Source organism: Mandrillus leucophaeus, unplaced genomic scaffold (assembly GCF_000951045.1).
Source record: "Mandrillus leucophaeus isolate KB7577 unplaced genomic scaffold, Mleu.le_1.0 Scaffold797, whole genome shotgun sequence".
Taxonomy (NCBI): domain Eukaryota; kingdom Metazoa; phylum Chordata; class Mammalia; order Primates; family Cercopithecidae; genus Mandrillus; species Mandrillus leucophaeus.
In genome coordinates this window covers 1,253,767-1,267,014 of record NW_012108663.1, presented here as the reverse complement: position 1 = coordinate 1,267,014, position 13,248 = coordinate 1,253,767, and the positions used below count along the sequence as shown (strand labels likewise).

The 13,248-nt window shown below is 51.2% G+C and overlaps 1 protein-coding gene across 3 annotated transcripts in view; it reads left to right on the top strand.

Moving 5' to 3' along the window:
• Nucleotides 1-13,248, top strand: part of STARD8 (StAR-related lipid transfer (START) domain containing 8) — an 87,316-nt gene that overhangs the window by 60,424 nt on the left and 13,644 nt on the right. The window lies entirely within an intron of this gene.

The window sequence follows — 13,248 nt, the reverse complement described above, 5'->3', positions numbered from 1 at the left end:
GCTTCAAATTCATCCAGGCCCAGACACTGAATGTTCTCAGCCAGCTGGGTCAGTTTGAGCTGGCCAAGCCCTGAATTGCCACAGCTTGGGTTCTCCTTGTGCATGGGCTTTTCTGCAGTTTGCTCTCTGGCCCCTCCCCAAGCCTGTGTCTGTCCCGAGCGGCCAGACACTCTCTGACCCATTCAGCACAAGTTAATGAGTGAACTGCTCCCCCTCGGTCATACCAGCCCACAGTGCTCCTGGGATCCCAGGTCCCTGTGGGAAGCAGCCAAGGGCCTAGCCAGCTCCAGTCACCTTTATGCTCTCTCCCACAACCCCTCTAGAGGTAGGTATGCAGGCAGAGCTCAGGGGAGAAGGACCTTTAGAGGGTACTAGGTCCAACTTTCCTTCTGAAACTTGGGGCTTCCCGACAGGTACTCGTGCAGTTCCTGCTCATTCATGTTCAATACGTGGGAATGTGGTATGTTTCAAGCAAGTTGCTTTCGTCTTTGGAATGTCTGAAAGTTTTTCTCATGTTGAACTTAACTGTGCCTCCCTGAGGCTTCTAACCCTGGGTCCCGACTGTGCCCCTTGGGACCACCTGGACCCTGTCTGCTCTCTCTGACCTTCAGGAGTCTGAGGACGGAACCCAAGTGCACCTGTGTCTTCTCTAGGCCAAACAGCCTTCAAGCATCTGTGCTGCTCCTCAGACCTGGAGCAGCACCCTTCCCAGCCTCGTCACTGTCCTCTGTCCTCCCTGCCTGCTACTGTTTATGGCCCCCTTAACATGTGGAGACAGGAAATGGGGCACTGGAAACCCCTCACTCCCCTTAGTTTATTTATAGTCTGAACTTGTTCAGATGATTTCTCCATAATCCTTTTCTAGTTACCCCAGTGGGTAGACTCCTAACCCCTAGAATCTTGGGTGCAAATACCTTAGACAATGCTGATTTGTTTATTGTTCAGGTCCAGCCAGCTCTCATGATTGGAGAGCCCTTGGAAGGTAGGGCCTTCTAATTGGTGCCCCCGTAGTGGAGGACGAGCCTGGTGTTAGTAGGTGTTCCCCTTGATTAGTTGAATACTATGTAATATGTGGGGGGCTTCCAGCGTACCCTGCTTTCCTGCCACTCAGTTTTATCTTTGGAGTTGGTGAGGGGTGGAGGGAAGGGGATATTTTAGGGAGTACTGAAGCCGGAAATGAGTATGAGCCATGCCCACAGTGGGGCCTAGAAGAGTGAATCAGACAGGGAGAAATACCAGCTTAGCCATTCCTTCCCCTGGCAGTTGATGATGACGACTATGAGTCCTCCCATTTCTTCAGTTTTCAAGGCACTTTCACTTCCATGATCCCATTGTGTTCTTCGAGCAGCCCTGTAAAGTAGATGGTATGATTTCCCCAGAGTGATCTGTGGTGGTCTCCACCTGAGGCCCAGAGAAGGGAGGAACAGTCTCCAGTAAGGGAGGATTTGGAGCCCAGGTCTCCTGACCCTCAGCCCTCCCTGTTTTCCCCAAACCACACCCAGCAGCCATGGCAGCCGGGGCTGACTCGGCAGCTTCCCCACCACAGAGGAACTCCTGCCCTGGCTGCAACTCTGTTCCTGTGAGAGAGTGAGCTCCAGGGGAGGTGGCCTAGGATTTCCTGTCCTTTATCTGGGCTGGCCAAAGGCTGGCCTGTCTGAGGTGTGAGATAGGCACCTGCAGCCAGCCTTTCTGCTCCAGGCTGAGGTCAAGTCAGGCTGTGGCAGAGGCTGTTGAGCTTGTGGGAAGAGCTTGTCCCCAAACATCTGTCCTGAGCAGTGCCCACACCAGCAGGGCCTTCTAAATGGGAAAAACAAAGAGGAGAATGTGGAAAAGGGGTCAGAGTGGAGCAGAAGTAAAATACATCCTGAGCTGTACACAAGCTCTCATGTTCACAGTGCTGGGAGACTTTGGGCAAATTACTTAACTTCTCTGAGCCTTCATTTTGTCAGCTCTGAAATGGGGATATGTACCCACCTCATGGGGTTGTTGAATATTAAATCCAACAATATAAATAAAATTATTGCCATGATTGTTGCTTGGTAGTACCTTCTGCAGTCCTGTCATTTTGCTGTTTTTCACTGACCTGGGGTTGTGCAGTCCTCAAACCTGCCACCTCCTGGGCATTCGGTCTGGACTTTGCAGTCATTTCAGAGTCCACCTTACCCAGAAAAGCCCCTTTGGCCATGCCCACCCACAGGGCTCCCTTCCTCTGGCCTTCTTTAGTGGCATTCACGACACTGCAACAGTTTTCAAGGCAGTGTCAATAATTTAGAAGAGTTCACTATTATTATTGGTGTCACCAATTTTATTATTATTGGTCACACCAATAATAATAGTGAACTCTTCTAAATTATTGACACATTTTAACTTCTTTAGCATTCATGGCAATTCTGTAAGGTAGGTACTGCTATCTTTGTCTCTATTTTACTTGTGAAGCAACTGAGGTAAGTAGAGGTTAGATAAACTTGCCCAAGGTCACATATCCAGGGAGTGATGGAGCTGGGATCAGGACCCAGCTGGTCTGACTCTACCTCCTGACATCTTTAATGACTGGGCCATGCCTCTCTCCAGATGCCTGGCCAGGAGGCAAGAGCTGTAGTTCGGGTATCCTTCCCCTCCTGAGTGCTCATCACACCCACCAGTGATTAGTCACTTCTGGGCAGGCAGTCCCCAGGTCCTTGCCTGTCTGCTCTGTGCACTTCCCCTCACCCTCCATCACCAAGGTGGACAGATGGATAGGAGGGAGGACATGGAGGAGTGGGTATTTATGCTCTAAAACAGAGCTGCATTGGGGTGGGGAGGGTGTATAGGAGGGAGTTGGGCGGTGGGGGTGGCAGTGTGGTTCTGACATCAGCACCAGGCCTGCCTGATTAGCACCTTCTAGTACTGGGGGTGGAGAGCAGGGTGCTGGGTGGCATCGGGGAAGAAGAGACATTCGAATATGCCCTCTTGACAACCAAGCTGCATTATTTAGAAGGCGTGGGTGGTTGGGGCAGGCAGGAGGCTGGCTGGATTAGCTCCTATGATCACTAGCTGGCGTGTCCCATGCTAGAATTGGGTGGGAGGAGGTTGTCCGGAAGCTCTAGCCCTCCCTGAAGTGCTTCCATCTCAGGGTCCTGGGGGCTGCAACCTTCCTTCCCTCAGGCTGTACTAGCTGTCAGCTCCATTGCTTCAGGGCTTATGCCCCTTTATCTTGCTTCCAAAGCAAGCTCCAGGGAGTGCTACGAAGGCCAGCCCATGTGAGCCTCTGTCTCCTGAGAAGGATGGGCCTGGCAGCAGCTCTGGCCAAGTGCTGCAGGAGAGTTCAACTTTTTTTCTCTTTTCAGACCTTAGTACCCAGCGTAGGGCTTGGCACCAAGTAGGTGCTTGGGTATTATTAGTTGAATAAATTCACAGTTCATGGGGAGTGGATTCTAAGGGGAGAGCCGAGGGAGGGAACAGGTCAGCAGGAGGGCTGTGGGTGTTTAGGTAGGCTTCTGGCCCAATCTGTAGTCCAACAGAAGCTACTTGACCTAGTGTAGCCTCAGTTCCCCATTTGTACCATAGGCATTACCTGCTTTGGACGAGTTCTTGCGGGGACCAAATGACATACAGGATGATCAAGTGCTTTCCCGGCTGATGGGAAGTTAAATTCAGGCTAACCACTCATACTGCAAAAACCCTGGTAAATGATTTTGTGTCTGCTGTGTGCCAGGCCCCAGCCTAGACAATTTTTTTTCTTTAATGAGGAAGATTCTAACTTGGTAGCTCTGACTCTAGAGCCAAACTGCTTGGATTTGCATCCTGGCTCACCACTTCTTAGTTGCTGACCTTGGGCAAGTTACTCCGTATCTCTGGGTCTCAGTTTCCTCCTCTGTAAAATAGAGATATTATTGGAGCACTTAGCTCACAGGTTTGTTGTGAAGATTCAGTAACATAATACATATTAAAAAAAAAAACCTAAAGAAATGCCTGGGACATAATAATGGCTCAGTACAAAGTCCGTGGCCCAGGGCACGTAGTTAGTACTGTATAACTATTAGTGTCTGCTATATTTTATTAATAATTACATTCTGTATCACAAATATTGCTGTGAGTAAGAAGTATAGAGCCAGGACCAGGGGCGGTGGTGGCTCACACCTATAATCCAGCAATTTGGAAGGCTGAGGCAGAAGGATTGCCTGAGCCAAGGAGTTTGAGACCAGCCTGGGAAATATAGGGAGACACCTATCTCTACAAAAAATAAAAAAATACAAAAATTAGTTGGGCGTCATGGTGTGTGCCTGTAGTCTCAGCTACTCTGGAGGCTGAGGTGGGAGGATTGCTTGAGCCCAGGAGGTCGAGGCTGCAGTGAGCTGTGATCGTGCTACTACACTACAGCCCTGGTGACAGAGTGAGACCTCATTTTAAAAAAAGAAAAGGAAGAGGTACAGAGCCGTGACTAATAGGCTACGTCTTCAGGTGACTAGCCTGTTAACTCCTCCCACTGTACCCTGTAACCTCTATGCCCATAGGCCTTACAGAGCTGTAAGACCACCGTTTGGGGTTCTCCTTCCCTTGGCCCTACCATGACCTGAGCATGCACATCGTCACCCTTGCCCCCAGAGCCATAGGTTCCGCCCCTTGCTATGTGCTCAGCATCACAGCCCTCCCTCTGACTCTCCTTGGGGCTGGGGGAGGCGTTGTGTCTGCTCCCTTCCCAGGGAGTCCACTTCTCTCAGGCCCATTTCCTTTCTATCAGAGACAATTTTCTGTGGATCTCAGGGTGGGGCCAGGCTCCTTCAAGGCATTTCCTGTCCAGGAGTTTATATTTGGCCTGAGCAAAAGGAAAGGGAAGTAGGCAAGGGGGTGGGATGCAGACGTGATGGCACAGGGTCAAAACAGACAAGCACCAAGACTTTCCAGGCCAAGAGAGGGAGGCAGGAGGTAGGCACGCCCCTTCTCTCAGGTGAATGTGGATGCCCTCCCCTGAGCTCGGCGGAGTGAAGTGCTCCTTCAGGTCATAATGCCTCCACCATCGAGCAGAGTTCATTTTCTGTTCTCACATCTCTGAGCCTTCGTTCCTGGCTATGTGGTTTCTGTCCTAAGGCAAGGCTTTGAAGTAAAGAGGTGCTCAATTCCATTTCTAGTGCTGTGGTGATACCAGACAAGGGAGCAGAGTCAGAGGCCTGTATTCTGTGTAGTGGGAAGTAGGGCTTCCTGTCTGTGTGTTGCCAGAACATTCGGTAGCCCTTAACACACTTCAGTGGCAACACAAAGACCAAAAGTACCCAGTGCAGAGAAGTCCCCAGTTGAATGGGGGATAGACTCACATGCTGCTGAGATGATCATGGAAATGTGTTAGGGGACTGCTTAATTGAACTGAGCCACTGGGTGTTAGGGGGTTGGTGAGAGGTCAGGGGAGGTTTCGTGGGAGGGGGTGTTTGATCTCCAGCTTGATGAATAAATAGTAGTTTAAAGCTTCAAATCAGGCTGTGTCTAGATTGTGCAGAGTCTTGAGTGCCAGGGAGCAGTCAAGGCTATCTGCCCCAGGCTGTGGAAGCTCTTTAGGTTGTGGAGTAGGGGAGCGGCCAGGTTAGAACTGGGCTCTTAGAAGAAGCAGCTGGCAGGATGGCCCCTTGAAAGGAGAAGCTAGAGGCTGGGAACTTGGAGGGCTGAAGTAATCCAGGCAGAAGAACCTAGAGCACAGTTGGGCAGGAAAAAAGCCCAACCATTTGATGGAAAAGTTGGTAGAATTTGGTGACTAAATACATGTGGCGAGAAGACAGCAAGAATGACTTGAGGTTTAAGCCTAGGCAGTGGGCACACTGGGAGGCAGAAACATACGGAGAGCTGGTTTGTGGGGAAAGATGGGTTTGGTGTGCGTTACACTGAGGATCCTTGCTTGGGTCCTCAGAAAAGAATGTGAAGGAAGAAAGCTCCCCCCACTAAGACAGCCACTACCCATCACACACACCTCTGCTGCAGCTCTAGATTTCGGGGAATGGTCATTAGGAGATGGGGAAACTGAGATTCAGACAGAGGTAATGGCTTGCCTGAGGTTATGCAAGATGCTAGTGGAGCTAAGGCCAGAAGGTAGTTCACCTGACCGTTAGTTCAATACTTTCCACTCAAACCAAAGTGGAGAGCAGTCACCACTGACCTAATATCTGCCCCAGACCGGTTAGGCTGGCATCATTTACCTCTAGGCCAGGGACTGGAGATGACGGAGTAACACATGGCTCATTAAAACAAGTCTCTCTTTCCTAGGCACCATGACCTTGTCAGAGCACCTGGGACTGGGTTGGGGGCAGGAGGCCCTTGGGGGCAAGAAAACTAATGGAGCAACTGCAGCAGAGCAGGTGGCAGCTTTGACCTTCCTTGTCATAGGGAAACCCAGTGCCGGGCAGGAATGTCAGCTGCCTACTTTGGTCCTGCCATACCAAGCTTAAGCCCAGGAGCCTACAGGCTGGGCTGCCTCTGGACCCAAAATCTCCAGCAGCCTCAGTGGGCCTGAGGTCTGGTTTAACCTCAGGGTGCTCATGATTCTCCCTCATTTATAGCTGCACACAGGAGCTAAGGCCACTGCTTTGCGGAGAGGAGTGGGGAACCACAATTGGGGGTTTCTTGTGTAACTTCCATTTTTAAATAAAATGCCAAACCAGAATTGCTGCCTCTTCCTGGCCGATCCTGCAAGGTGTCCACAATGTGCAAAGGCTAGGGACCGCCACTGAATGTTGCACCCATTCTTCACTTCAGCCCCCAGGACATCCTGGTGGGAGGGTGGGCTGCCCAGAGGGGCCCGAGGCCCCAGATAAGGCAGAGGCCAACCCTCAGGGTCTCATGCTTCAGATCTGGGGTCAACCTTTCTTTGTCTGGGGCTGTCTGGTGCAGTGTATGATGTTTAGCAGCATCCCTGGCCTCTACTGAGTAGATGCTAGTAGCATTTCCTCCTTAACCCCCGCCAGTTGAGATGACCAAAAATGTCTCCAGACGTTGCCAAATGTCCCCTGGGGTAAAAATTGTCCCTGGTTGAGAATCCCTGTGGTAGAGACTATAAATTTTTTCTGGGCTGTGCAGTGTTGTGAGAGGGATGTTATATAGAAGGTAGAACCACACTCCTGAACTTACCACTGGCCAGCTAAAAGATTCAGTGACTTGTTTTTCCTGCCATCCTGTCCTAGGGGCCCCTCCTGGGCTGTTTGCTTTAGTGGTGCCTCATTTGTGACAGGGAGGCTCCAGAAGTGTTGCTTGTATGGGCCCAGAACTTGGCATCCAGCTGTAGCCCCAACCGAGACCGAGACTGGCATCTGAACAGGTGCAGCAGGGCGCTGCCCGGTGACCTAACAAGCCAGAGGCCAGCCAGGGTCCAGCACTGCCAACCTAGGCTGGGTGAAATACAGAGGCCCTTCCTGTGGTGCCCCTCCTGTGAGGTTTGGAATGTGGGATGAGAGCTATTTTGGTCCTGTCTCCTTTCCTCCCTGTGCCTCCTCCTGTAAGAATCAAGTTAGAGTTGTGATTTCAGTGAAGAGCAGCAGGAGCAGAGAGAGGCGCCAGTGAACTGGACCACCCCATAGATAGGGCATTGCAGACCCCCTTGCATGTCTGCTTCAAGGTCAGGAGGGAAAGTCTTGGTGGCCCTGTAATCCCTGACAGCTCTTAGTACAGGTCCCTCTCCCACTGTCCCCCAGGGAGAGAGGTGGCAGAGCCAGTCAGCCACTCATTGCAGCACTTCTGCTAGGGGCACTGCCAACCTAGAGGGTAGCTTTGTGCAAATTCAAATGAAACAGCGCCCCTGAGGGATGCAGCCCTGTGCCAGGGCTCAAGGCTTGGTGGGCAAGCTTATTTTGGCCTGGGTCCCTTAGTGTTTCCTTAAGGGAGGGTATAAGGAGCTGCTCAGAGCAGTTGGGGCCACATGCTGAGGATGGTAGCTTCTGAGATACAAGCCCTCTGCCAAAAGGCCAGCACCTTCTCCTTGAGAGAGGTCCCCCTCTAGGGTTAGAGAGCAGGCAAAGGAAATGCGCCTTGTAGCAACCAAAGGAAATGGGCCTTGTAGCAACCAAAAGAAATGATCTGAGAAGCGGTTTGCCGGGTCCTAGCATTTCTGAGCAGCAGTAGCAGGGCCTGCAGTGGTAGGCAACCCCCTGCCTGCCTCCTAGCCCTGCCTTGAGGGACCAGCCTCACAGAGCCTGCCTTGGGAACTGGGGTTGTCACGTAGATAGTGGCATCCCAGGTCTTTCTCCACCACTCAGGACACTGGCTTTTCCTCCTGCACTCAGTGAAGGTGGGAGAGACCAACATGGAGACAGATCCTGTTTTGGAGGCCCCTGTCCTCTGGTGAGCGCCATGGAGGCGATGCTTTTCCAAACAGGAAGCTAAGTCAGGTAAAGGAGGCCACCGCATGTTTAAAGGCACCTTAGGGAGCAGGTCAGCTAACTGAATGACCTTCACAAACACCCACTGCCTGCCTTCCCTCAGTCATCATAGGCATTCACATTGATGCTGGTCACTCTCTCCTGCTCCTGCACTCAGGTCGAGAGAGAACGTGGGCCTGTGAGCAGAACAGGCCTGTGACTCGGCTCTGGGTAGAATTTTCCAGGGACCTATACCTGTGGCTTTCTAGCAGGCCTTTTCTGTTTAGGGTGGTGGTCTTTATCACGGGCTGTACTTTAGAAGCACCGGGAGAGCTCTCAAAAATAAGCAAACAAAAATGAACCCTATCCCCAGAGAGTTTAATTTAACTAGTCATGGGTGGGGCCTATTAGTAAAAGCTCCCCAGGAGATTTTAACGTGCAGCCAGATTTGAGAGGTGAGGGAGGAATGGGACGGGACACCCAACAGCTCCAGCAGTAATAAGGGATGCTTTCATCTGTGTCCCTGTGACATCCATCCATTGCTTGTCTTGAGCCTGTATCTTCCTGCCTGGTCCCCATGCCTGATATTGTCTTTATGGTTAGGCATGAGTAGGCTGAACCCAGGGCTGGGGCAGCTGTCTTATAACCCACTGAGTGACCAGAAGGTACAAGGACTGGGGTTGCCTAGTAGTGGTGTGAAGAGGGGATACCCAGCCCGAGAGTGGGGTTGGTGACACTGGCTGGCTGAGGCCTTACTTCCTGTAGTCTAGATTAGATGCCTGTTGCCTTCTCTCTTCCTCTTGGCTCTTTTCTCTCACCTCTTTGCAACTGGTACACAATCTGAACTGTGTCTTAAAGACTAGATGGGTACAAAGTTCAGCTCATCTTAATAAAAATAGCCTTCGTTAATGAGAACTTTTATATAGCCACTTTCAAAACCAGCAAAAACCTGATCAAATCTATAAGGTAACCACAGTGGTAGACAGGAAAGTCGTTAGTCCACACTGTATAAATTTGGAAACCAAAGCTTAGAGAATGACACGAGTTGTCTCAGATGACTTAGTGGCAAGCATGGAAGCTGGCTTGATTGGAAAAAAGCTCTTTTTCCAACTTAGTGATCATCTGTGGGCATTATTGCATCTCCCAGTGAGAAATGTTGCTGCCTCTTTCCTGGGTGCATAAGCCCTATGCTTGAGTGTTTCTCAAGACCAGAAGGTCTGCTTTTTTCCTGGTTGCATCCTTCTCAGCATAGAAAACTGCTCTGTGCTGTCTCTGGGAACGTGGCCTGTGTAAATGTAGGTGCGAATACCATCATTGACGTCAGAAAGCATGTGCTGCTGCTCAGCCTTTCCTACTTTGACGCTCCCTCCAGGAGACCTGTGGGTTTGGCTCTGAGGCCTGATTGGACTCTGAAGCTTTCTAGTATGCCCTCTCCCCTGACTCTCCCAGCCTGGATCATCTGGGCCCCTCCCCCAGGGAGAGTCTGGGCTTAAGTCTCAGTGGAATCCAGTTTGTGCCAGCTGACTGCTGTCACTGACCTACCCTGGCACATCACCTAAGCTTTGGCCAGAGCATACACCGCATGCAGAATATAGCCTTTAGAACTGCTGGTAGCCATGCCTTGGAATCTGCACATCTGGATATAGAGGTAAGGCAAGGGACCACAAACATTCCTACCTCACCTCAGCCTGCCCGTTGTCACTCTCCCCCACAGATACATAAGCCAATCCTCAGTCTGGGCCACCTGGCTTCAGCCCCAGGTGAATTGACTCTACTAGGGGTGGAGGTGGGGTCGCTCCTGGCCTCAGCCTGGGCAGGCTGAGACGAGTGGGAGGGACAATGCAGAGCAGCGCAGTTCAGCCCTTAATCACCAAGACATATGTCCCTGACTGATCCATCTGGGAGGGAGCCTCAGGGCCTCCCAGCCCTCCATGAGATGGTGTATTGTGGGGAGCCAATGTCCCTGACATCCTGTTTGGTAATAACCCATTACATTCTCTAGATTCCTGTTAAGGAGAGGTGGTGGGGAATTCAGTCTGTAGCCCTACTCCAAACTTCTTTGCTCCTTTGTCTTTGGAGCAATTGCAACCTCTTTGAAACTTCTGCCTCCTTACCTCACTTCCCCCAACCATTTGGCCTCAATTCTGACAGTGGTCTGGGCAAAGCCATTGTCCAGACCCACAAGGGAATGCAGTAGCTGGGCTTCTTTCTCTAATTTCCTCTTTTTCTTTGGGACCTTTCAGAGTCAGAGTTGGGGTAGAACACATTTGTTGAGTGCTTGGTATTATGTGCCAGGGGCTTTTGCTTTCTCCAGTCTTTTATTTAATGCCATCAGTAGCTATAAGATGTGGATGCTGACTGGGTGTGGTGGCTCACACCTGTAATCCTAGCACTTTGGGAGGCTGAGACAGGGAGACAGGAGGATCACTGGAGGCCAGCAGATGGAGACCAGCCTGGGCAATGTAGTGAGACCCCGTCTCTACAAAAAATAAAAAGAAAAGTAGCCGGGTGTGGTGTGGTGGCTGCTATTGTAGTCCTAGCTAGTCAGGAGGCTGAGATGGGAGGATCACACAAACCCAGGAGTTTGAGCCTGCAGTGAGCTGTGATAGCACCACTGCGCTCCAGCTTGGGTGACAGAGTGAGACCCTGTCTCAAAAAGAAAAAAAAAAATCCAAAAACATGAAAAATAAATAAAATAAAAATTGAAAAAAGATGTGGATGCCGTGGCTCCTGTTTTACAGAGGAGGAAATGGAAACCTGGAGAGGTTATACAACTTGCCCAAAGTCGAAGAGCTAGTGACTGACAGCATCAGGATTTGAACCCTGGGTTGTGACTCCACTAGACCGGAAGGAGCAGGAAAACAGCCTGGGGGGCTGGGGTTGGTTCCTGAGTCTGAGCTCCTTGCTTGGCTGGCATGAGGGCAGGTGGCATAATGCAATGGCCAAGAGCGCTGACATGGAGTGAAAAGATCAGGGTTATAGTCTCACCTGTGATACTTTACCCTGTATGACCTTGGAAAAGTCTCTTGGACCTCAGTAGGCTTTATACTGTAACTTTTTAAAAAAATACCAATGTGGAGAGTCCTACCACAGATCAGTTAAGCCAGCCTTCTGGGCACTGGTATTTTTAAAAATAACACTTCCTAGCTGATTCTTAATGTGCATCCAGGGGTGAGAATCACTGAGCAATGTGATTCAGACCAAGACTTTTCAAACTTTAATGTGTTTGCCTGAGGGTCTTCTTAAATATAGTGGTTCTGGGTGTGGGGCTTGGGATTTTGCATTTCTAACAAGCTCCCCTGTGATGTTGATGCTGCTAGTCTGGGACTACACTTTGAGTAGTGAGGGGCTACAGGGCTCTAGGTAGTCATGAAAGAACTTGGCATTGGCCTGAGTGAGATGGTCCTCTTCTGCCAACCCCCAGCTAGGGCCGATGCCTAGCATCAGGGGAGGAAGGTGCCTCTCCTATCCTCTCCATTAGCCATGAGTAACTGAGGGCTGCAGTGGGATTTTAAGGGTGTGTTCCTGGCATGCAGGCCTACCCTAGAGATTTGCTCCCTTTCCTGGGGTGGCCATACTTGTGACCCTTTAGGGGCCGCTGTCTGCTCCTGTGCCCGCCTCTCTGGAAGTCCTAACCTGGTCCATCTTCTGGTACCTCCCTTTTGTCCTAATAACAGGAAAGCAGAACTGGCTGCCAGGATGGGTGCTGAGATGGGGAAAGGGTCTCATCCCAGGGGCATGACAGGAACAGGGACAGGGAAGTGGCTGTGGCAGCCAGCTCAGCTGTCCTAGCAGCAGAACCATGTTCCTCAAAGGCTCCCTGGGCAGCTGTGCAGTCCCTTTGGACTGGTCTTACATCACCTAGACTACCACTGGCCTGGAGCACAGGATTCTTTTTCAGGCTTGCATTGCCCCCTGCCAGACAGGTGGAGGTACTGCTAGCAGGGCTCTGTCAGACACTTTTCAGGGACCCCTCAGAGGTCCTGGCGATTCCTAGATCTGTATCTTAGGTTAGGAAGTTGCAGTAACATAAAACATACATACACACGCACACACGGAGAGAAAGAGACGAGAGAGAGAGACAGAGAGAGAGGCGGGTGCATGCACAGACTGAGGTGCCTGTGGGTATATACAGGTGCACAGTCCCACAGTGATCCTCATGAGTTGTGGACATGAGCACATTTGGCTACAGCTACGTGTAGAGACAGATGCTGTGGTGGACACTGACCTGTTGCATGCACTCACAGAAATGCACAGATGTTCATCCTTGCCCTTACCCCCATTTGCCCCCAAAACCTGCAGGGGCTCCAGGGGCTGCAGAGCCCTCTCTTCTTTCCCTCAAATCCTCATCAGTATGTGACCCTTGAGGAGCCCATTACTTTTTCTGACTGACTTCTAACTTCCCTCACTCTTCCCTCCACTGTCTACTCACCTAGCATCTCTGAAATACTGTTTTGTCCTTCATCTTATCTGTCCCAGCCACTAGGATTTCATCCTGGGTTTCCTTGTGAGTGAGCACTGGGAAGAGAGAGCTCTTCCTGTCTTGGAAAAACCTCACCAGCCTCCTTAGAGTCCTCTGGTCAAGGGGGCCAGGTGAGACTGTGGCCACAGGTGCTGAGGAAGTGGAGGACGTGTTGAGGGCAGGACTCCGTGGCCGGATCAGCTCTGCTAAAACCAGCTGACTTCCCCCACCATCCCTGCGAAGCCAGGTCCCATGGCCCCAGCCCCACTCATCTTGGCATCACCTGGGTGGAAAGCAAATAACCGCCTGGGCAGGCGCAGGGCTTTACTGCTGGTATTTGGCCTACCCTGACTAGAAGTGCCTCCTCTGTGGCTTCAGTCCAGCTGCACATCTCCGCTGGCGCTGGCAGGGGTGCCCAGCTCTGTGCCAGAACTCCCAGAGCAGAGGTGACAGGCTGACCTAGCCATGTTCTTC